This window comes from Gymnoscopelus braueri, assembly GCF_963280865.1.
Source record: "Gymnoscopelus braueri genome assembly, chromosome: 14".
Lineage (NCBI taxonomy): Eukaryota > Metazoa > Chordata > Actinopteri > Myctophiformes > Myctophidae > Gymnoscopelus > Gymnoscopelus braueri.
Window position 1 is genome coordinate 42288024 of NC_137619.1, and position 26607 is coordinate 42314630.

Consider the following 26607-nt stretch of genomic DNA (forward strand, 5'->3'; position numbering starts at 1 on the left):
TTAATGTTTGAAAATATATCTGAGCATTTTTCAACATGGAAACGATTATGCAAAAATAACTGCGATTATCTCAAACAATTGCGACTAGGCGATTATGTAATAATTGTGACAGGCCTAGTTGTGAGCGTGAAGATCAACTATTTTCAGTGAAGAGATTTGGTTTAGAGGGACAAAAGGAGGGTGCCTACTAGTATAGTAGTCCTGGGGGACACCGGTCAATGAAGTTTATAGGGTTTAAAATGGTTTTAACTACTCTACTCAATACTTATAAGTAGAGTTCTGAAAAGCTGCACAAAGAGATAAGGCAGTACTAATCATGTCCTATCTCTAATTTTGCTATATGCCCAGTGAGGTAGGCTGAAGGTTCACAAGTCAACAAAGTGGTCTGATGGTGGTAGGGGACGACTACAATTAAAAATAGCCCAGGTCTTAACATGCTCTAGTAAACAGCGCTGTGTACTTGCTTATGGGCGGAACTTGGTGCAGAGCATAATTTAAAGGTGCATGTTTTCTCCGCTGTCAATGCAATAGTACTCTTGCTCCAGGTATGATAATGTCAGAAAAATGACCTTTTGCTGGACATTTCAGAACACCCCAGAACCAGGTATCTGAGATGGTAACATCACTTTTTCAAATTACATACAAATCAAACCCGCATTCTGTTCAGATATAGGCTTACTTTTACGTTTATTTACACACAGCTCAATTTGCCAAAACATTTTACAAGGAAACTTATCTTCAGACAACTCTAGACTAAAGTCCATGTGCACTCTCACTACTCACTATTTTACAACACAACACCTTAGTGAAATATATAACCTCAAAATCGAATACGGTTTCGGTTTGTAATGTCTGTCCTGTGGCAACCAAAGTCAAAATATGTTGTCTAACCAACATGTTGGCAACTTTGATTAAAAAGAGGGGAAAAAATAAGAAAAAATCTCATCACTTTCACCACTTGGCGTTAAGATGTTACAGAAATGATGATTAAAAAAATTATAATAATAATAATAATAGGGATTGAGTGGTTAAGACAAACTGGTGTACAGGCTCATTGTCACACTACCATCTCAATTAAATAAACCTGGTTAATTCAGCCACGAGTGACAAGAACAAAGGCCCATTGTGACGGAGGACACAGCCGTGATTCCCTCTCTCAATCAAGTAAACGGTCACATTAGCATTGCTTTCAATGAGGCGGGCTCTAATGGGGTCTGTGCGTCTTGTGTCCACGCCTGGAGAATCAGACAGGCAGAGCAACAGTACGGGGGGGGGGGGGTTAAAAGCAGGGGAAAGGGGTTCCTGATGGATTCAACACATAGCCACTGAAGTAATGTTAAACAATAAATAACAGTAGACTGTGAGGCGCGTAAACAGGAACACTCACTGCCCAATCTCCTGTAGATAGATACACACGGAATAGCCAAGGGGGGGGGGGGAGACCGCAGATTATACACAACACAAACCCATTCAGAACACATCTATTAGTCTGGTTGCACTGGTGAACCATACCAAGTCTTAGGTAATATGTTGCGTTAAGCTCAGTTCTGGGTTCTCCCTAGGCTGGCAGAGGGAGAGTAGCGCCCAGGATTACGTAGGCAATTGGCACCGGGTGAAAAAAATTGGTTACAAAATCGTGGAAATCGCGTTAAAAGTCATATTAACGGTCATAAATAGAGACCAGTAATGATAATAGCCAATTAGATGTACCCAATTCTGCCAGGGCATGCAAAATAATTTCCAACAGTGATTTTTTTTTATTTATAATAATTTAAAAACATCTCTAGGGAGTAAGAACACTCATGTAAAATGTTTGTTTATTATCGGAGGTCCAAGGTTGGGTGCAGGGGGCAGCAGGGTACACACATGGGTGTCAAGAGGTACGCATTTGCAACCCAAATTCACGGCTACCACCTACATTTGATTAGTGCACTCTACTGTCACGTAACCAAGACAACTGAAGGCGGTGCCGACACCAGGGGATGTCCCCTCTTCTTCTGGTGGGTTGGTCAGGGCATAAAAAAGGGACAGGGATGTGCAGTCATTCAAATCAACCATCACAAAATCGCGCGATGCACGTAAGAGGCACTCAACGCCACACAGAGATCAGGTGTAGCTCAGTAGTCAAGAGCGCCAGTCTTGATTGGTTTACTCAAATACTGTACTTTTACTTCACTGGAGTATTTCCAATTGTCTATAATACTTTTTACTTCTACTCCACTACATCTCAGAGGCAAATATTGTACTGTTATTTCAAACATTGTAGTACTTAAACCAATACTTTTGTACTTTTACTCAAGTACATTTTGAATTCCAGACTTTTACTTGTAACAGAGTACTTCTACATTGCAGTATTGATACTTTTACTTAAGCAAAAACATTTGAGTACTTTTTCCACCACTGAATTTAAGACCAGAGGCCAGCACAAGTGTAAAAGGAGGGGGGGATGATACAGGCCAAAACAATGGTGGCTTGAGTCAAACCAAAACTAGACCATCATGTCTACAGAGGAAACAAAAATAAGGGGAAGAGACTTTTCTTTCACTTCCTTAACTACTTGATTAACCCTAGCGTCCTTATTCTGGACATGTCATAACGGGGCAACAATTGGCGAAACATTCTGCGAAAATAGCAGATCTACAAACTCAAAAACACGTCACGCGAGTTCGTAGATCAGCTATATGTTTGGCGAAGATATTTGGTGTAGAGGGGGGACCCCCAAGGATCGAGCCCATTAGGGACCCCGGCCGGGTCAACGAAGCTTACTAGACAGTAATTTCAATGTTTCACACTGATGACATGTCAATGCCTCTCACTATGACCATGGGATAATGTCGTTTGGGTGCAAAAATCCATACCTTTCTGAACACTCCTTAATTATACTCTACTCCAGTTTTAATGCAATTATTTATAATCAATAGGTCACCATTATTCTCTGCCCATAGATAACCAACATTGCGTCCTCCTGTCATAGACTCAGTTGCACGGCTACAGTGATAGTTACTATATACATTTCCCATATCTTATGCTATGCCGGGTGATTGAAGTGTGAATCTTGAATGTAAACAAATAACTGTAATAACTGTAAGCATAAGCAGCTCAACATATGGCATGCATGAGAGGCAAGTGTAACGAGTCATGACAACTATCAACAAGTAGTAAGTATGTTGGCGGTGGTGGAAAAAGTACTCAAATGTTTTACTTAAGTAAAAGTATCAATACTGCAATAAAAGTAGAAGTCCACAATTCAAAATTACTGGTACAAAAGTATTGGAATCAAAATGTACTTAAAGTACCAAAAGTAGAAAGTACTCATTATGCAGAATGTCCCATTTCACAAGTTTTCAAATGTATGAAATGTATAAAAATCTTTTGAAAATAGCAGATCTACTAAGCTCACAATGTGTCTATTTTCAAATGGTCGAAATGTATATACAGTGTAGGGCTGAAGTGGTTAATGTATGTTTTGTAATAATAATCTAAATCTACAAAGTAACTAAAGTTTTCTAATAATTGTAGTGGAGTAAAAGTACAATATTTGCCTCTAAAAGTACTGCAAATTGGAAATACTCCAGTAAAGTAAAAAAATACCTCAAAATTGTACTGAGGTACAGTACTTGAGTAAATGTACTTAAGTTACTTTACACCACTGGTGCATGGACAACGTGCTCCTTGAAAGCACGAGGACCCAGATGGAATCTGGTCCCTGTCTGGTCTCACGTCTGTCCTCTCTCTACCTGCCCTTGATTTCCTGTCTCTCTACACACTGACCAGACAGAAACAAACATAAAATGCCAAAAATAAATCTTTCTTTAAAAAGCGTATTCAGATTTTGCAGCAGGTGCACGTCAAAACAGCCATAATTCCATGTGAGTAATATAGTACTCATGTCAATGACAGAAATTAGAAATTAGACCCACTATGCACGTACATTAAATTAAACTCAGTCAAATTCCTTGTGCTGCCTATCCATACATGTTTTTTCCCCAGTCCGTCTAAAGCGATAATAAAACAGCCAAAACGATGTTAATGTATCATAATAACACTTTCAAATGTTTATAATGTAGTGGTTCTTCTCTTTAGCATATACAGAATAAAACTGTTGGGATCTTTCTGTTATGTACTGAAGGAATAAGCCATGAATTGAAGACATCGCCATAGACAACTTTTAATTCATGGTGGCTGTACAATACATTGGTTCAGCTTCCCTAATGAAGTTAAATCCACAGAAACACAGACTCACTTCTGCTTTGAGGAGATATACTGTAGGCTATAACCTTTCATTTGCTCTGGGTCAGAGTACAGAATTCCATGATAAGGCGGTTTAAAGGGCAACACCACCATTTTTGACATGTGGGTCCTACACAGTATGTTGTCCATGTCCACATTGAACACTTTTTTTCTGCACTAGTTAGTTACCAGTGGTGGAAAGTAACTAAGTACATTTACTTAAGTACTGTACTTAAGTACAATTTTGAGGTGTTTGTACTTTACTTGAGTATTTCCCATTGCCAATACTTTTACTGCTACTCCACTACATCTCGGACCCAAATATTGCACTTTTACTCCACTACATTTATTTGAAAACGTTTAGTTACTTTCTCGATTTTGATATCACAAAACCTACATTAACCACTTCAGCTCTGTATACCTTTCGGCCATTTGAAAATAGCCGATCCACAAGCCCACAATGCGTCGCGATGCGACACATTGCGGGCTTGTAGATCTGCTATTTTCAAAAGATTGTTATATATTCAAAAGTTGCATAATAAGTACTTTTATTTTTGGTACTTTAAGTACATTTTGATGCCAATACTTTTGTACTTTTACTCAGGTACCGGTAAATGTAGAATTCCGGACTTTTACTTGTTAACAGAGTATTTCTACATTGCAGTATTGATACTTTTACTTAAGTAAAGCAATTGAGTACTTTTTCCACCACTGCTAGTTACAGCACTTATACCCACAGTACAAGTGAAACATTTTAAGAAGGAAAAGTGACACAGTCAGCTTTACCACCTTATGGCTTATGATTCAATTTGGTGCTGTGGTTTTAGGAGGAGTAAAAAATATATTTTCTGAAGCACTGGAGGATGACCTGGGGGGAAAAACATGGAAAATTGCTATGAACCGCTATCACTGTGTTTGTAAGGTAAATACAGTATGTTACGTAGCCATGAATCTGATGATGCTGCAATCTAATCTAATCTAATCTGTATAGGCCAAATTTGGCAAGCAGTCCCATAACCCTGGGCTGTGCTCAGACTTCTCTGACAGTTGTGATCTCTGATTATATCAGAGATCAAATAACACTCTGAAACAGTCAGTCTTAAAGTTAATCCCATCACTCAAAGTAAAGTATACACCAAAGTCTGTCATTCCTTTATAGACATTTCAACATAACGTAGGTTAGTTTTGTTACTTTTAAGTCCCCGTAGGGGGTCTATACTAGGCCCCCCTCTTGTTTCCCTCTAAACCAGTGGTTTTCAACCTTTTTCATGCCAAGGACCCCTAACTTTATGTACATTTGGCCGTGGACCCCCATCTGAAAATATTTTGTGCCAGGGACCCCCAGAAGAGAAGATTTGTGATAAAAAAAAAATATATATAATCTTCAAACACTTTCAAGATTTTTCGAAAATGTAAAGAAAATAAGCAGATCTACAAGCTCGCAGCACGGCACGAAATGATACGCTGTGAGCTTGTATATCTGCTATTTTCGAATAGCCAACGTATACAATATGGATAAAGGGGTGGAAATGTATAAACACCTTTTGCTGGGACCCCCTGGAACCCCCTCAAGGACCACTGGTGGTCCCCGGACCACTGGTTGAGAACCACTGCTCTAAAACCAAATCTCTTCACCTAAGAATAGGGATGCTAGTGTTTATTATGTGGTTTAGGAAAATACCACAATATTCACACAAATTGAACAGCTGGTTTTCTATTTCACCCTTTATTAATGAAACGTAAAAAAAGGCCCTCAATCCCTGGAGTTGTTTACCAACAATTTCATGGCCAGCCTTATTATGCCGTACAACTAAACCAGACCCTCTCCTCCACTTGTGACAACATTTTATTCCGCACGCGTCCAATGCCCATGAAAACCATTTCATGCCAGCAGTATAAAGAGCATTACTGAGCCCTGGCGAGTTTTATTTATAGTAGTGAATGTCCGTAAAGTAACCATGTCCTAGTACTCTACTCGCCGGGAGCCAAAAATACCTACCCTTCAGTGGCCTCTATATGTGCACGCCAACATGTACATTTGAATACATACGAAGACCACAAACAACAAACAACAACAGATGGTTGCCACCTACACTTACACTGTGCGGACCATGAATTCCTGGCAATAAAGCGACGATGACACGTTAATCACATCTGTTTCTTCTATCTCCTGTCACTTTTGTTTTCTGCTTAATCACTGAAGCCTAAACATCTGTCACCCAAGGACAGTGTCAGTCTGCGTTAATGTCATGACCTTGCTGTAAAGATTTTTTTTTTTTTTAATTTAATAATTTCTGCAATACCTTTCTCATATATGCTTATTTAAATCAGTGGTTCTCAACCTTTTTCAGGCCGTGATCCCCGCCAAAATAATCATATTTGAACTGGGGACCACCCATTTTGTTTGACTCTGTTCCACAGATAAATAGTGAAAATAGCAGATCTACAAGCTCACAATGCCTCGCAACGCGAGGCGTTGTGAGCTTGTAGATCGGCTATTTCCACTATTTTTGCCTCTTATGTTTTTTGACAATTTGGCCAATGTTTTATGGTATAGTTTGTTTATTACTTTTGAATTTTGATGCAGTAAAGTCTCTCTTTTTTTTAGGTATTAAATAATAATAATAATTTTAAATGATTAAAAAGGACTTAAAAGTCCTTAAATTGTCACTTCACTATGATCTGGGGACCCCCCCAAAATCATGTGGGGACTCCCCCTGGGGGTCCCGACCCACAGGTTGAGAACCACTGATTTAAATGGTGTATATGACATTTTTAAATGTGTTTTTTAGAGAGTTGTAGGGCAGTCTACATTACTCACAGGTACAATTAAGCGCGCAGAGAAAGCAACGGGGTCAGAAAACAGCAGACAAGTGAGGAATAGTTATTTTGTTGCCATCGAACATATGCACCTATTCAATAACACCACACCAGGCGGATTTTACACAAATGATTTTCCAATACACATACACACATGTTTTGGAGAGCATTCTGTATCTGGGACAATCTTGTGATAATCCATTACGTCATCATGTGCTTAGCAAGCCTCCTACCAGCCTGTGGTTAGCCTACTATAATACAAAACACAGCAACACAAAACTACAGAACTATTTATAGTTGTTGGAGCTGGAAGGGAAGGCAAGGCAATAATAAGCATGTCTTACAAACCACAGGAACCAAAACAACATAAGTTTACTTGACTTAATGTTATTCTGTAACACTGGTTTTATGTTTAATGCTAAAAGTTGAGCAATTTAAATCCCCCAGTGGCAGTGGTGTAAAGTAACTAATTACATTTACTCAAGTACACACACAATTTTGAGGTACTTTTACTCTGTTTGAGTATTTCCAATTTTCAATACTTTTACGACTACTCCACTGAGGCAAATATTGTACTTTCAACTCCACTACAATTATTTTAAAAATGTAGTTACAAGTTACTTTGTAGATTTTGACCATTACAGCCCTATATAATACTCTGGCTATTTGAAAATAGCCGATCTACCAGCTCACATTTGCGATGCGTTGTGAGCTTGTAGATCTGCATTTTTATACATTTAGAAACTTGTGACATGGGACATTCTGCGTAATTAGTACTTTCACTTTCAGTACTTAAGAATATTTTAATGTCAATACTTTTGTACTTTTACTCAAGTAACGTTTGAGTATACAGACTTCTACTTGTAACAGAGAATTTCTGCAATGTGGTATTGGTACTTTTACAACATGTGAGTACTTCTTCCACCACTGGCCAGTGGGTCAGCCCCTGTTCAAAGTGTTGTATAAACAACTTTCCAGAACAAAACTGTTCTGTGTGTTTTTTTCTCTCTGTGTGCCTCGTCAGTTCACATTCATTCCCACACATGACGGCGGAACATGGATCTAGCAGCTCTAACGTTGCCTAAAACATTGGTTCTCAAAGTGGGGTCCGGGGACCCCCAGGGGTCCTTGAGGGAGTTCCAGGGGGTCCCCAGCTAAATGATAGATTAGGCACCAAATGGACCCTTATGGGTCTGTAACTCTGAGAGTGTACACTCTCAGAGTTAAATTGACATAGATTTTACAATATAAATTGCGGTCCAAGTGATAGAAATGACATTAAATGGGGGTCTGTAGCCCTAATGCATGTCAAACTGGGGGTCCTTGAAATTAAAATGGTTGAGAATCACTGCTAGAGCCGTAAAAAATCTTCTCTTATGGGGGGTCCCTGGCATATCTTTTGAAATGGGGGTCCGCGGGCTAATAAGTGTCAATTTGGGGGTCCTTGACATGAAAAAGTTTGAGAACCACTGGCCTAAAAGCCTCCGCAATGACAGATCTACAAGGCTTTGTTGTGCTTGTAAATCTGCTCTTTCTGGCGAGCGACACCGTCGTACGGCGGAGTGTAGCAATTAGGAAAGTGTGACACAACTGCGACGTAGCAGCAGTAGCACTGAAAACCACACAGTTTAAAGGACGAGTCACAAGCAGTGGCGTAAAGTAACCGAGTACATTTACTCAAGTACTGTACTTATAGGTACACTTTTGAGTCATTCTTACTTTATACAGGAGCACTTACAAATTTCAATACGTTTTACTTCTACTGCACTGCATCTCAGAGGCAAATATTGTACTTTTACTCCACTAGAAATATTGGAAAACTTTACTTTATACTTTGTAGATTTTGATTACTATTACAAAACATACATTAACCACTTCAGCCCTATCCATTTAAAAAATAGCCAATATAGCCAGTGTTGATACCAATACTTTTGTACTCTTACTCAAGTTCATTTTGAATTCCTGACTTTGCCAGTAGTATCGATACTTTTACTTAAGTAAAAAATATATACTTTTTCCACCACTGTGCCACAGTAAAAACCTACACAACACAATCATATCGTGTAGGCTACATTTGTAACTCTGAGAGGGTACAGATGTAACCAATTGTGTCTACTACATGACTCAGAGTTAAATCAGCTTCACAGTGAAACTCTTGACATTATTATTATTATTATTAAGGCGACTCGGAAGTTTCGGTTTGTTCGACATTATGTTCGACGACACAGAAAGTGTTTTACTAAACCAACTAATAGCGTTTAACTGCCGTTTAGTCCATAGTTGACCGACCAAAAAGAGTCGTGTTTAACAGCTAGGCTGTGGTTTAAACAGCGGTTCACTGTTTAACAGCGGTTACATTCACGTGTTTTCTGCTTTCTTTCACTTCGTGTCGATCATAATGAAACATAAAACTCAAACCGGTTTGAGTTTTATGTTTTATTATGATCGACACGAACCAAGCTTTTAAAAAAAAGGACAAAATAATAATAATACTCAATGGGGAAGTCATGTTGAGCTAGCTCTGTGTGTGTGTGTGTGTGTGTGTGTGTGTGTGTGTGTGTGTGTGTGACCACATGCTGAAGTCTAGTCTGCCATGCTGGCTCTCACAGCGAAGTCACATTTTACTTTAATACGGAGAAAACACACAGCAGCTCAATATTCAAAACAATCATTATTATAATAATAAATAAAAAATCAATACTCACAATCATGCACGCGATCGGTGCCCTTTTAGACCAGTGCGGGGTTAAAAAAAAGAAAAAGAAAAAGAAATTTTAAAAATCCTCTTTTCTTTTGTAAAAGATTTTTTTTGGGGGTCTTTTTCTGCCAAAATCAAAAATAAATCCTTAAAAATTATAAAAAATATTATTTTCTCTGTTTTTTCGGATGTCTCTCTCCCCTCACTCTCTCTCTCTGTGTTCACAGTGTCAGAGATCAGAGCGGCAGCTGCTTCCTCCATGCACGCAGATCACACAGCGATCACACACCGCGCGGCACACACACACACACACAACGCTACCGAACAGCCCCGGCCGTCGCCATGGCAACACAGCCCGGTCCCAGCCAATCAAAACTCCTCCCCTGCCTATATCCCCTGGCAACTGCCGCAGCGCAGACGCTCCGCTCCGCTGTGAACGCGCACGCTACCGCGCACGCACCGCACGCTGCGTCCAATGTGCATTGCTTTCACTTTTTTGACCGGCTGTTGCCAGGTTTTTTTTTTGCGAGAGAAGTAAGCAAGCCGGGTCTATGAAATGTAAACAAGCCCAAAAGAAGCGAGCCCTTAAACACATAATTGGCTGTTTGAAAATAGCAGATCTACAAGCCCACAACACGTCGTGATGGGAAGTGTTGTGAACTTGTGAGTTTGTAGATCTGCAAAAAATAAAATAAACACACAAATCTTGTACGGGTCCCTGGCATAAAATGTTTTCAGATGGGGGTCCGCAGACAAATACATATTAATTTGGGGGTTCTTGACTTGGAAATGTTTGAGAACCACTGGTTTAAACAACATTAAGAAGCCCAAATAAGCAACTATACAGTAACACAGACAAGAATACGCATGGACCCCAATGGAAACAAGCTTTCTTGGGTTTTTAATCCTTTTAGCAGACCTTTAATAGATCTGTACTTTTTGTGCTTTTTTTGCAAACTGTTAACAAAGTATTTAATCAATCAATCAACTACACTTTAGAAACAAGCCCAAAAAAACGCAACCCAAAAACAAGCCCAAAGTCGCTTATAATAAGCGGACATGGCAACGCTGTTTTTGACGCCGGCTGCCTTGTGGCTTTCACACGGAAAGGGGGGCTGTCACTGTTGTGTAGTTTTTTTTTTCTGTTCTTCTTTTTTTTCTTCCTGTGACCAGTTATTCTGAAGTGCGTAATGCCATGTAAATGAAGTAGCCTATTAAAGGTGTACAAACAAAAACTACACACAAACATATCAATTGTGGACAGAACTCTCTTTTAATACATCCATGACTCAGACACTCCACCACATGCACACAGGCAGAGATAAAGGATGTGTCGTCACTGCAACCACACCCAGGGCCATGACAATGGTAGACCCTCAGTAGGGCCCCTCCATGAGTAAACAGTGATACCACAAAATTATTTCAGTTCATGTTATGATGAGATGAGTATAGTACAGGGGTATTCAACAGGGGGTCCTCAGAGTTAGGCTACTACAGGGGGTCCTCCGACTCCTCCGAATCTTTGTGTGATAGGGTTCTGAGGGGTACATTATAATACGCTAGAAAAACAATCTTTTTGACAAAGAGGTTTGTTTGGTGTAGAGGGAAAAAAGAGCAAAGCAAGTACAGAACCAATGGTCAAGTTCAGTATTGAGGCTCTACATGGTTAAATGTCTGAAAATAAATATTAACATGAATGAATAGAGAAGCTAATGTGTAAAAAACAGGGCCGGACTGGGACCAAAATTCAGCCCTGGCATTTTGGTCCGGACCGGCCCACCACCCCCCGGACCGTTTTGTCAACGGGGGGGGGGGGGTTTCAGGGCGTTGAGCCCTGCACATGAACTCTGCAGCCGCACTGAGGCCCCTGCTGGAAAGCATCCCAGCCCAAACATTAACGTAACTAATAATTGGGCCACACGACCCTGAAATGACCGTAATAATCCTAAAACGGGAGCAAAAATATTTGATTTAAAAAAAAAAAAAAAAAAAACTTTTTTTTTTTTTTTTTTTTTTTTTTTTTTGGGTGGCCCAGCGGCCCACTGGCCCGCGGCCCACCGGGCATTTGCCCGGTACGCCAAATGGCCAGTCCACCCCTGGTAAAAAATAAAAAACATAATTTATACAACATTGATGATAGTGCTGTCAAACAAGTCTATGAAGCTATCTGAAATCTATGAAAAAGTTTAATCTGCAACACAATTCTATACAATATGTAGTGGGGGTCCCTGCTTCATCTCTCTCTCAGCTAAGGGGTCCTTGGGCTGAAAAACGCTGAAGACCCCTGGTATAGTATAGATCGCTAATACTGGTGTCCCTTATATGTTTGGCCTAGACAACAACAGATGAGCAGTGAGCTGTAATAAAGCGTGGGCCCCATATGTGTGACACACACACACACACACACACACACACACACACACACACACACACACACACACACACACACACACACACACACACACACACACACACACACACACACACACACACACACACACACACACACACACACACACACACACACACACACACACACACACACACACACACACACACACAGCCAGCCAGCTCTGTATGTATGGTATGGAAGTAAAGAAAAAATAACACACAACATGCATGACTTGATGGATGTAACATCATACGTAACCAAAAGAGTGACTGCAGCTGCTCAAATGAATGGTCTGTTGGTGACCAACAGAGTATTCATGACCGATGACTGATGGGTTTTCAGGTCAAATCTGTGTCTTTGCACTGTCTGTTGAGCCCTATTGGTCAGCAGTGAGTTGACACCAAACTGTAACTCTCACAGTATGGTGACACTTTTACTCAGCTATGCCACGAATTTGTCGACATCTGTGAGCAGCAGCCCCATTGGCCCTCTCTAATAGGTTCTTTGTTTGTTTTTAAACTTGCAGAGGTATATCTTTTGAATTGCTGGTGATGTAAAACCCGTTCTTTACCTTGTGTCTCCCTCCCAGCTTTTCCAGGAGTTGATGTATGTAATCATGTTACATAACACATTCTAAGCAGAATCCTTCAAATGTATTTAATACATTTTGAATCCAATGTAGTAGGATTCACATACACCCAGTTAATTAAGATATAGAATGGCATTAAGCAAGGTGTTCTTTGGTTTTATCTACTATGATATTCAGTCACTCCTCAGCATGATGGTTTATGGGATTGCTTTGAAGCATGTGATATTAATTAGGACCAGCATCAGAGCTTTCTGCAGCCCATCATATTCATTCATCAACTTGAACCCTGCATACTGTGGTTCTTAAACGTTTTCATGTCAAGGACCGCCAAAATGATATGTATTTGGCCGCGGACCCCCATCTCAAATATTTTGTTCCAGGGACCCCAAGAAGCAAAGATTTGAGTTACAAATGTTCGCTTTAAAAAATATTATATTCAAAGAGTTGCACACATTTTCACGATAAAAAAAAAATAGCAGATCTACACAAGCTCATAGTGTGGCACCAAGTGCCGCGCTAGTATATCTGCTATTTTTGAATAGCCAAAGTGTAAAAGGTTAAAGTGGTTATTATAAATTATAAAATTATTGTGATGATATAATAACACATTTTGCCGAGGGCCCTTGGAAACCCCCCCCCCCCCCCCCCCCTCCTCCAAGGACCCCTGGGGGTCCCCGGACCCCACTTTGAGAACCAATGTGCAATAGGGTTCACTCACTCACTCACTCACTACATACATGCAGTCTTTTGCTCAGGTTGCTGTGGTGGCATCATTTCCATTGCACACAGAGCTATTCTTAGGGCCGGCGAGCGAGCCGCATAGACTGCATGTGCCCCATTTTCCTTCTTCCAGTATCACTCCCAGGGATGATGAAGTTGCAAAGGCAGCAAATGAGAGACGAGAACGATACATAGCAATCACCAGGGCAACAGAGCTGATTGAGGATGCCTTGAAAAGACAGGGCCATTAGTCTGTGTGCCTGCAACGGTGCTAATCCGATTTGAAAACTGTTAGTCTAAAGCAACATGCCCCACTGACCACTGTCAGGGATGTTCATAAAAACCCTACCTTACTGCACGTCTTGGACCATAAAACAGGCATTTACATGGGGTTGGCTTGTTACTGTGGGTTATTTATTTGATGACACGAGAGAATAAGAGCACATGAATAGAGGCAAAGCTTTGAATAATGGTACTGTTACTGTGGAATTGAAGGAATTGGATGAAGAATAATTTAATTATGGACTAATGGAGGAGTTCACAGAATTGTAAAAGTGGCAAGGGGATGAAGGGATGGACAATGGGATGGCTGGATTGTGATGGAGAGAGAGAGAGAGAGCATGAGAAGGCATGAATGGAGGGAGGGTGCAGCCCGGACAGGCAGCCCGCCCGCCTGCCTGTGATTGCACACAGTGGTCAGGAGCCCCGCTGTTTTAATGGTCCATAAATCTGTGTGGCCTGGCTGGCGTGATGCCGCCCTAGTGAGACCCTCTCACGCGGAAAATGAATCAGGCCGTTTTTACGGAGTGTCGGAGCTCTCGCCCTCCCCTGCCGCCAGCTAGCCCGATAAGAGCTGCTGCACACGCACAGCACAGCACTCCATCCGGAAGCTCATAAAATTCTCTATCAGTGACAACCTCTGCTTGTTCACAACTCTTCATTCTGTCTGATCTAGCCTCATTCCTTTGCTGTGTGCTATCCCACCGCTTTTTTTTCTCCAGTGACCTTAACTGACTTAGCACACAAAAATACATATGAGCCACCTGCTATGCGGTGTTAAAAGTATTAAATTGCTTGAGGAAAGGGCCAGTGAGTTTGACCTCACCTATGATAAAGTTATATGATAGCCTCTAAACTCATTCTCTTGAATTCTATTTTATTCTCTCAATCTCCACTTTTATCTCCCTCCCTCAGTCATTCTCTCTTATATCGCGCACACACACACACACACACACACACACACACACACACACACACACACACACACACACACACACACACACACACACACACACACACACACACACACACACACACACACACACACACACAAAAGTAAACCATTTTTGTAACTCAGAAAGTGTGCAGATGCAACCGAATATGACCGACGACAAAGGTCAATCTGTTTACATCTGTATACACTCTCTGAGTTAAATTAACACTGAGGATTCTTTACTGTGCATGGAATTAGAGAGATGTCGTTGTGGTGGTGGATGGAACACCCTGGCTCTCATCGTGGATTCAGGTGTTGAAACAATCACCTGCAGTTGTCTGGGGATCAGAAACGCCATTCTGCTGACACCCCGAGCTAATTAGTTTGAACTTCTGTAGAAACACAAGCTGGCAGAGTCATCAGAGGAAATTGGAAAATAGATTAGTGTTTCACACACACACACACACACACACACACACACACACACACACACACACACACACACACACACACACACACACAACACACAAATGTAATTTACTTTCAGATTCATAGATATGTAAATCCAGGAGCAGTAGCACCCGTTACTGGTTAAACAGGTACCAGTATTTGCATTCTCCCAAAGATGGGAAGGCAAACTGCATAACCTGCAAAGCTGTGAGAGGAGGAACCCACCTGCTGAGAGAAGACATGCGTTAACACGTTACTAGCAGCCTTTAGAGTCCGGCTTCTATTTAATTGTTCTATGAGGAACAACTGGTGTTGCTTGAGGAGGAAGATCAAAACTAAACTAAAAGACATTTGCCTGAAGAACACAGAGCATTTTTTATATCTAAGAAATCCTATAATTCTCACAGCATATGGCATGAATTTAGTTCCTCTTCTGTCATTGTTACGGTAAATCCCCCACCCACCTCTCCAAACTCCACCCCAACAGCCAGTGAGTAGAGGAACAGAGCATTCAACTTGTTTTGTTTTGTTTACATGCAACATTTTCTGTGCCATTCCTTTTTTTCCCCCCTGGTGGTTCGCCCTCCCATTGCCTGCATGCAGTTCCACTCAATTACAAGTCTGTTTGCTCACAGAAGCCATTTGTTTGACAATCCTTTTTTGCTAACCAGGATTTATGAATTGTGTCAGCAGTTACTGGTTGTCTCTTATCTGTCTGTTGATAAGTACCTCCTTTCATGCCGAGGCAATAAAATACTCTACACACCGAGAGAAAGACCAAGGCCTCTGCAACAGCTAAACAAATAAACTGTATACCTCCGCATCGATTCAGTCTATTTATTCTAGTTCAATTATGCAAATAGACATATACACACATATACTTGTTGATTAATTCCAGGAGAGTGAGACATTCCAGTGTTATGAACAAAGGTATACTAAATCTTTACAGGCCTTTTCGACATGACTAAACTAGGAGCTGGGCTTTACGCTGTGTAGATAATATTGAAAAACGATGCCGTAATATCAAAAGTTATCATGTTGCTTTAATTTATGCGTTGGCAGTGTGGGGATAATCTGGACATCTGATTGTTGATCTACTCTCACATGGATATAGTGCAAATGATATAAACATAAATCTTTAGACATCCACAAAACTGGATCAATACATTACGGTATGTCTGCAATTAACAAGACTTGGCCATAGAAGATTTGGAAATGTATAAAGAGACGTACATTTTTGGGAGGTCTGGGGATTTAGGGTTAAATTTGAAAGTGGTTGATAGTACTTTCTCAACCTCGATTACATCAATATTGTCAATGACTTGTAATTGACTGGAACTGTTCTGTTTTCCCCTATTCACGAAACAACTACACTAAACTGCACTGGTCTTATTCATGCAAATACACGCAGGTTGGTGGGCTAATGTCTGCTGCTTGTTTTGTAGGAACAATATCAACGGTACCTCTGTGCTGTTTTAACCACACTAAAACGACATGACTCCCCTTTAAAAGCCTCTAAATGGCCTTGCCATACAATATGCCACATGCAGGGGCAATTGAATTAGCCCATTGATCCTGGGCTGTTCTATTACCGAGACCAGATTTTGTTATTCCCTCCTAATGACTGCTACATGCAGGCAAATGAACACCTCTGGAAGTCAATTAACTGTGAAGGAGAGGCCGGGTAAAAAGAAAGATACCTGCCCTTGTTATTCAAATGTGTCAGTGATCTAAGTTCTTGGGAGTCTGAAGATTAGAATGATGACCTCAGTGCAAACAACAACACCACAGCCTTTGTTCTTCCTCACACACACACACACACCCCTATCTTTTTCACGGCATCTCGACCACCCCGCCTTGCCGTGGTCACAAGTGCACTTTATCTTGTGGGACAATAGTCGTCTTGTGCCCCGGCAGTGTTGTCTGGCACCATCAGCGCCATAGTGAGCTATGCCACATGTAAAGCGTTTGTTATTGTCACTCCAATAGTGTGTGTTTCGACACTGTAATGACACTTTGGGGGGTTCCTTCTGTTGGTTTTAACCCATTTAGTCCGGGAAAGCATCTGACTGTGTCATTTTTAGATGTCTTTGGCTATTAACAAATAGCAGATATACAAGCTCATAGCGCGGCATCGAGTGCCGCGCTATGAACTTGTAGATCTGCTATTTTTGGAAAAATCGTGAGCATTTGTGCAAATCTTTGAATATATATATTTTCAAGCGAACATTTGAAACTCAAATCTTTGCTTCTGGGGGTCCCTGGAACAAAATGTTTTACAAATATATATTCAAAAATAGCAGATCTACAAGCTCATATGAGCTTGTATATCTGCTATTTTTGAACAGCCAAAGAAATCTTAAAATGACAGAGAAGCGTTCCCGGATTGAATGGGTTAATAAACCATTTTACAGATGGTTTATCAAAAAAAAATAATCTGCAGAGTCATGAAGTGTATGCACTGATAATGCTGGGTTCAGGTAAAACGTTATAAGCACAGCATGCCACAAAGAGAAACAACATGGAAATGAGCTGCAGATCGTTCATAAGTGAAACACAATCAGCTGGAAAATAATAACTTTGCAATGTGTGCAATGTGTTTCCCCCCATAAAACTGCTGAGAGAAAAATGACTACAGAGATCCAAATGAGGGAAAAAAAACTTTTAGGTGTGTGTGTGCGTGTGTGTGTGTGTGTGTGTGTGTGTGTGTGTGCACGCGCATGCATGCGTGTGCGTGTGTGATGTAGATCTCTCTGTACGATGCGTACAAAGTAGTGTGACCTGATGCCTGAGGGGGGCAAGCGTATACCCATGGCCAAGTGTGGAGAAAGTCGTGTACTGCCTCTCTGTGCCTGGCTGAGCAGCGGGTAATGAAGCGTGCAAGGAGAGAGAGGAGAGGAGTGTGTGTGTGTGTCTGTAGGGTCGGCCCAGCCCCCGTGTTCCTATGCAACCATGGTGGACGCGGGTAGGTAGGTGAGGCAGCAGCGCTCAGCCTCTATTCTGCTTTCTTGTCATGTTGCAGCCACACTTTCTTTCTCTCTCACTCATCCTGCTCAGACGTCCATTTCTCCCCTCTATACAATTCTCTTGTGCCACAGCAATGATGCTCCCACACATTCCTGTCACATTTTGCTTGCACACCCTATATTTTCCTCAGGACAACAGGATTGGGTCTCAAGCCTTTAATGATCACACTATGATCACCATGATCTAAGAACGATCAAATCGAATATGAATGAACTACCGCACGCACAAAAAAATATCATGAATGAATTCCTAGTGATTTCCACATTTACAACTACATTTAATTTTATACTTGACCTTCATATAATTCTAAGCGTACTTCTCTGCCTGCGAGGCAGTTGTCTGTCTGAACATGCTTTATCAACCAGAGGTCTATTCAAAAGCAGATTGTGCTAATGTTTCAGAGGGGATTACTTGAATAACGTAACATGTAATGCTCTACCGGCTACTGTATACCCTGTTTGTGCAGACTTAAACAGAAATGGATCCGTGCTTGCTGTGATTTCTGTCTCGGTTTCATTTTCAGAATGTAGGGATTATTAGGTTTAGGACATGGCTGGATTGCAGTGTTTCCTACTAAAACAAAAACCAGAGACAAACTTGATATATATACTGCTCTACCGTTCCTTTCTTGTGGGCAACAAGTGTGGATCTATTCTTAGACGATGGCCTGGGATTCAGTACTTCCTGCTCCTATACTTCTCATGGCGTTGGAAAGGCAGAAGGTGTGATTTACTCTCGCCAGGTCTCACTGTGTTGGCTTCGCCCGTGTCCAGCTGTAGAGACGTTGGGGCCCATCGGCCATCTGTCCCTGACCAGCAGAGGCAGGCTCAGTCCCCAGAGCTGGGAGCGGAGGGGGCGGGAGAGGAGGTGAGGTCGCAAAAGGGGAGTCAGCTTTGTGTTGCTATAAAGCTGTTTCCCCCCTCTCCTAGCAACGGCCTCCTCTCTTGCCGTGGTTCTGGGAGGCATGGTCCTCTCGGTCGGTGTGCATGGCCCCTCTCTCTCTCTCTCTCTCTCTCTCTCTCTCTCTCTCTCTCTCTCTCTGTGTCCTATTTATGGTAATGAGCCATCTGCCCTCTCTGTAACAGCCGCCCAAACAGGGGAGGGGCTGCTCTTTGACAGACAGCATTCTGAGACAAAAGACGGTTATCCTGTTGTGTCTGCCTCTGTCCCAGAAGGATGCCTTCAGACATAGTCAGGACTCGGAGGCAATAATGACTAACAGAGAGGGCACCCTCATGAATAATGTTTTGTTATGGAAGTGTATTATGTAAAGGGAGAAATCTTTCTGCGGTATGAGATTCAAATCACTGTGTTGTTCGTGATTCTTTATTAGTGTGTCTGTATGTGTGTGCACATGTTTGTGACAGTGCTGCTATCATATTCAGGTCAGTACATGTCAATTGTTCGACACAAAGAGCATTTGTAAGATCAAGGCACTCGCAAGGCACTGATGATGAGTACCCACCACCAACACAACCACATAACCACATAAACATGTGCCATCAAAGGGCCAAAACTAATTACACTATTGCAACACAGAAGAATAATACTAAGACCCCAACAGTAATCAATGCTGCTATATAAATGTGCCTCTGTGACTTGTGACATGGGGGAAAGTGCTGGGCATACCAGCCAATCCAGAGCCACTAGGTACTCAATAGACCTCTGTTGCCACTGGATACTAGATTGGTTACCAAGCCAACACATGTGCCTCATCATATCACCACCTTTTAGTGTTTGGCAGATGAGAGTTCTTGTGTTAAATCACAGATTCATCTCTATATTTTGTGCTGGTGATTCGACATCAAACAAGGAGTTGGTGAGGCAGGTTTCAGCACACGTTTTGATGAGTTTAAAATGTATTGTCTTTGGCTCATTGAAGCGAGCCATTTTATGGAAGGAAGATGCTCAGAAATAGACTAGAAGGGCATGCAGACGCTTTAAAAACATAGATAGTGTCCCTATTTCAGGAAAGTCTGTAGGCGAAATTTGTCAAAAACGTATCCACCCGATCTACAAGCTCACAACGCGATGCATCATGAGCTTGTAGATCTGATCATTTTGAATAGGGCCTAAGTGTTCAAATTCAGTCTCAACTTTAAAGAGCAATCGATGCTAAGCGAGCTTGACTATACAAAACTTCTATATTTTACAAAGCTAACATATCAGTAGACGAAACAAAAAGACAAAAACAAGTTGTTCTTTTTGATCATGACCCATGTTGGAACACCAACCACGAAATACTGTAGCCTACATAAGTACAATTTTGAGATATTTGTACTTTACTTGAGTATTTCCAATTTCCAATACTTTTACTTCTACTCAACTACATCTCGGATCCAAATATTGTACTATTGTGCAAATATTGTACAAATATTTTACTCCACTACATTTATTTCAAAACTTTAGTTACTAGTTACTTTGTAGATTTTGATTATATTACAAAACATGCATTAGCCACTTCAGCCCTATATACATTTCGTCCATTTGAAAAAGGCCGATCTACAAGCTCACAATGTGTCGCGATGCGACAAATCGTGAGCTTGTAGATAGGCTATTTTCAAATGTTTTATACATTTGAAAACTTGAAATGGGACATTCTGCGTAATGAGTACTTTTACTGTTGGTACTTTAAGTACATTTTGATACCAATACTTTTGTACTTTTTACATTTTGAATTCTGGCTTTTACTTGTAGCAGAGTATTTCTACATTGCAGTATCGATACTTTTACTTAAGTAAAAAATATATTGTACTTTTTCCACCACTGCACGATGGAGAGATGGCTTTGTGCAACACAATGTCGTACACAAACTCCACTCCACGTCCAGACAGCACTTGAACAGAAATGACTTTTGATCCTTCATTCTGTTAGGTCATCGACCCATATAACCTCAGCAGGCAGACAGACAACCCCACAGACGGGTTGTGACTACAAAACAGATGGTCTTACTGGTGGTGGGCTCAACACATGAAACAGTACATTATGTAGACAAACAGATGCATATGGACCAAATATAAATATTGTAGACAAATAAACATTCCAAGAATAATAGTCCAGCTGGACCCCTTTGGTTCAGTGACTCGTGATAATGCTGCCACCTAAAGGCACTTCCAGGGGACTTTCGGCTTGATTGTTAAACAGTGAACAGTATTCACTTTGGTCAGTGGTCACACACACCAAAAAATAAAATAAAATATTTCTCATATGTCTCATTTAACCAGTGGTGGAAGAAGTACTCAGATATTTTACTTAAAGGTAGGGTAAGTGATTTACTTTGGTTAAAATAAGTGTTAAATAGCTCTATATTCTGATGGTACTCATTGAGTGTTTGTTCAGTAAAAGGAGTCTCCCAGGTCACTCCAGCTCTTTATTAAACAGAAAAATGCATTTTCAGTGCTCTCTCCTGATTGGCTTAAATGTTGTCACCTACCTGAAAATGTACCATATTCTGTTTACTAAAGAGCTGGAGAGACCCCTGTGAACAAACGCTCTGCAGTAATGATTACTATCAGAATATAGTACTTTAACCTTTTTAACAAAAAATATCACTTATCCTACCTTTAAAGTACCAAAAGTAAAAGTACTAAAATGTTTGAAAATAGCAGATCTACAAGCTCACAACGTGTCGCATCGCAACGCGTTGTGAGCTTGTAGATCGCCTATTTTCAAATAGCCTATGTATAAAATAGGGCTGAAGTGGTTAATGTATGTTTTATAATGTAATGATTTATATCTGCGAAGTAACTAGTAACCAAAGTTTTCAAATAATTGTAGTGGAGTAAAAGTACAATATTTGCCTCTGAGTGTAGTGGGGTAGAAGTAGTATTGAAATTTGTCAATACTCCAGTAAAGTAAAAAATACCTCAAAATTGTACTTAAGTACAGTACTTGAGTAAATGTACTTAGTTACTTTCCACCACTGCATTTAACCACAGTGATTTCCTACAAATAGACATTTCTATTGTAACAATGATGGCAAACATACTAAAACGAGACTATCTGAGCTTCATAGAAAGTGCTTGAGAGTTGTTTGGTCATACGGTTGTAAGGGAGGGATTATTTTTTACTGGACTTGGCAGTTTGACATTATCAGAATGACACACATCCTTGCTGTCATGGTAACAGCCTGAGGTTATGGGTCTATGAAGGAAAGAAACTATAGTTTCCTTTGCTTTTCAAACTGAAAGCATTGACTATCGGAACACAGGAATGACAATGGACTGCATCGCAATCAAAATATCTGAGAAGAAAACGGGTTCGCAGGTGGACAAATTGAGCATCACTCAGGGCAAGATAGAGATAAAGCACTGCTTTATATTCATCTTACCTATGCTGAATATCCAGAGACAGATAATGTTATCATTATCTTGATGCAGACATTGGTGAGAGGAGACATCTAGTGGACATTTAAGCTACATTGCAATGATGGACTCAATTACTTTCCATGGAAAAACTACTGTAGCAAAGTAATGGTTTAGAGACCAAATTCATTCAAAATGACCAGTGGTGTAAAGTAACTAAGTAGATTTACTCAAGTAGTAGCCTAAACTTTTGGTTTTACTTTACTGGAGTATTTCAAAAATTTCAGTACTTTTACTTCTACTCCACTACACCTCAGAGGCAAATAATGGACTTTTACTCCACTACAATTAGATCGGCTATTTTCAAAAGATTTTTATACATTTGAAAACTTGTGAAAAATTAAATGGGACATTCTGCATAATGAGTACTTTTAGTCCAAATCTCACACAAATTGTGACACATTGCGAGTCATGTGATAAACATGCACCATACAGAGATGTTTAATATATCATAATGATTGGTTTACAACTGGCTTCCAATATTTGCAGGAGGGGCCTATTTTACAAATGGCATCATCCGATCAAACCCCAAATTTGAATCACATATTGAGGGCCTCTACACAACATATCGTTGCTGTCCGGCAGGAACCAGCTAACTCAATTTTTCCGCTTTTGCATTTATTCCCCCATAAATCAGTGCTATTGAACACCCTTTACGTCTGTGTGTTGGTAAAAAAAATTGAACCAATGAAAAGTATTAAAAAGTACTAAAAAGTGCTTTTGACAAAAGCAGCTAACTCCATTGGATCCTCAAACTTTCTGCTAAACCAGCTAACTCCAGCAAAGGGGGGTGGAGTTAGCTGGTTTTGCTGACTCCAGGCTCCACCCCCTTTTGACCTCCAACCTCATTGTGAGCTTGGAGGTCCATTCAGCTCCAAAAACTTTTTGTTTTTTTCTGTTTTGTTTTTTTAATTTCCTGAAAAATGAACATTTTGGAGTTAGCTGGTTCCTGCCGGACAGCAGAGATATGCAACTTACACAACTCACTTAGACCCATAGGGGGCACCACACTTATTTTTTCCCCCATTTTTCTTACCAATGTCAATTTAGGTAGGCCTAAACATGATCTCAAGACAAGAGTCATGTGACAATGAGTGTCAAACAGCTTTTTGATATGTCATACTGCCTGCAATGGCCTCCAAAATGTGTGAGAGCGGCCTACTTTTATTTATATTTTTTACTTTTACAAAAAATGCCATATACTGTATTCTTTTATTGTAAATTTTAATAAATTAAAGAAATATGTTTGTTCTGCTCTTATCGTTATTTCTTTAATACAACATCTTTTTTTTACACTTATGTACTTGTATGCGAGACATACTAGAACCTTCAATATATCATGAACTTAACGTATCTAATCAAATACGAGAACTCTGTTGTATTTTACAACATGCCATGGTTGTATGTTGTAAAACCTTCCGCAGGTTCTGACAGCTGCCTGCAACCCATGACTTACACAGCCTGACACCTGGCCTGGCAGAGATATGCGTTCCTTTCTAGTTCAGTATTTTGGTAGAACTCTTAGAATAGTGCTTGACATTTCCGTTTATCCCCTCCCAAAGTAGAGCTAATAATGACCCTGCTTTTCTTTGATAAGATTAATAGACATGCAGCAGCATCCACTCTTAAATCCCTGCTGGACTCTGTCCCTGAAATCAGATTCATCACGGGTGATAGTTAAGGTACTCGCCATTGTATTTTATATAACAAGGTTGGATGGTTCTCCTTGGCAGAGAGACGAAAACTGCACTGGCATCTGTTCTTGTATAAAGCCATACTTGGAGATTGTCCTAGCTACATCTCATCATTTTAGGAATGGGCCCCCGCTGGACCCTATCACACCCGTTCAAATACACTGCTCAAAAAAATAAAGGGAACACTTTGATCCCTTAATTCTTTTGAGTTTTTTCATGAACTGTGTACATACTGCTAACGAAAAAACTCAAAAGAATTAAGGGATCAAAGTGTTCCCTTTATTTTTTTGAGCAGTATAGTTTTCTCACATTCAAGGTGCTCAAGGTCAACTGTGAATTTGGTAGAGCTGACGAGTGACGTCAGGACTTCTGTACTCTATGGTGATTCTCTTGCCAACCAACTCTGGTCCCTTTACAGTACCCTTGGGTCATTTTAGAGCTCTGGTGACCAAACAGGTCACCACAATGTGCTTTTTGTTTTTAGAATTTTGTTTAATTTTGTCTTGGTTTCTATTTGTAACTTTTATATCTCACAAGTATGCCTTTTATTTTCCAATTCCTAGATGCAATTTATTTTTCAACAGTGATGTTGAATTGCACTGTATTGTATTACTTACTCGATGACACTGCAAATGAGTTTAATTACTCAGTGTAATTTCAAAATAAATCTTGAATTAATTAATTCCCTTCATGAAAGGGATTGTTACCACCACAGCCAATATTGTATACACCCCCTCCCGTTTGTTTGTGGGGCACTCATAGATATAATTTACAGTATGTAGACGGCGCCATCAACATCGCCACCCCGGGCCAACTTGCCATAACTTTACTGCAAGAAAAATGCTTAAGTAAAAGTATCAATACTGCAATGCAGAAGTAAAAAGTCAGGCAATCAAAATTTACTTGAGTAAAAGTATTGTCAAAATGTTCTTAAAAGTACCAAAAGTAAAAGTACTCATTGTGCAGAATTTCCCACTTCCACGTTTTCAAATGTATAAAATGTATTCAAATCTATAATACATTGTGAAAAAATAATACATTGTGAGCTTGTAGATCGGCTTGTAGATGGGCTATTTTCAAATGGCCGAAATGTATACACTGTAGGGCTGAAGTGGGTAATGTATGTTTTGTAATAATAATCAAAATCTACAAAGTAACTAGTAACTAAAGTTTTCAAATAATTGTAGTGGATTAAAAGTACAATATTTTCCTCCCAGATGTAGTGGAGTAGAAGTTAAAGTACATACAATTTTAAATACTCCAGTAAAGGAAAGATTTCTAAAAAATTGTACTTAAGTACAGTACTAGTAGTAAATGTACTTAGTTACTTTACACCATGATTGACATACAGTACATGCATTAGGGAGTATGGCTTGACCTTGCCAATATGGCAGCTCCGTTGATCACTCCAATGGAGTGTCTACGAGTCTATATGCAGACACTGAACAGCATATCTCAAAAATAATGGATGGATTGCCATGAAATTTGCTGTGGACTTTCATGCTCCAGCAGAGGAAGAAATCTATCGATTTTGATGACCCAAAATTCCTGGCACTTTCCTCTAGTGCCATCCTCAGGCCAAAAGTAATATGCAAACTATCGAGATTCTTTAGACCTTGGTGAAGGTCTGCACTCTATTGCAGTGATTCTCAAACGTTTTAATGTCAAGGAATTTGATATTATGCATTGATCAGGCCACAGACACAATAAGATTTTTTATTTCTGGGTCCCCAATCTAAGAACATGTTTTATTGTTAGACATGATTTGGCCCGATATGGTCTATCAATGGTCAACAATGCCTTTACTGCAGGGTTTCTCACCCTAGGGTGCCATGACACAAGTCCAGGGGTGCCTCAGAATACTTATTCTATAATACTTAATACTTAGAATACTTAAATATTTGGAATTTCTCAATATCACTTCAGTTTAACCACTTGGACCCTCTAAACTTTGTGAAACAGACCTGAGTTATACTGTAGGCTACTGGTGCGATCTTTTTTAGCCTACAGTACACCAAGTCTCTTCACCAAAGATAGCAAATCTACATGTTGTGAGCTTGTAGATCTGCTATTTTTGGTGAATGTTCCCCCCAGAATAGGGATGCTGGGGTTTAAGTGGTTAAACCATAGAGTTAAAAATAAGGGTTAAACGTCAAGTAGGCTATAAAGGTTATTTTCAATCTGTCCGAATGGAAACAGATATTCTCTCAATGTTCCTTGTAACATTGTATCTTAGGGGGAGAGATTTACATATTTGACATAAACGTAAGGTGCTGTAAAGTAAATGTAATTCAGGGGTGCCGTGGATGAAAAAGGTATTTACAGGGGTGCCATGAGCCAAAGAATTTTGAGAACCACTGCTTTATACTGCTTTTTTTCTTCTTTTTACTGTCTACTGTATGTACTGTAG

General features: G+C 40.2%; 1 protein-coding gene across 1 annotated transcript in view; it reads right to left on the bottom strand.

The window, feature by feature from the left end:
• foxn2a (forkhead box N2a) overlaps positions 1-10014 on the bottom strand; it is a 43220-nt gene extending 33206 nt beyond the window's left edge. The window contains exon 1 of the mRNA XM_080449045.1: positions 9756-10014. The gene's annotated coding sequence lies outside the window, so the exon portion shown is untranslated. The remainder of the gene's footprint in view (positions 1-9755) is intronic.
• Between the last annotated feature and the right edge of the window lie 16593 nt (positions 10015-26607).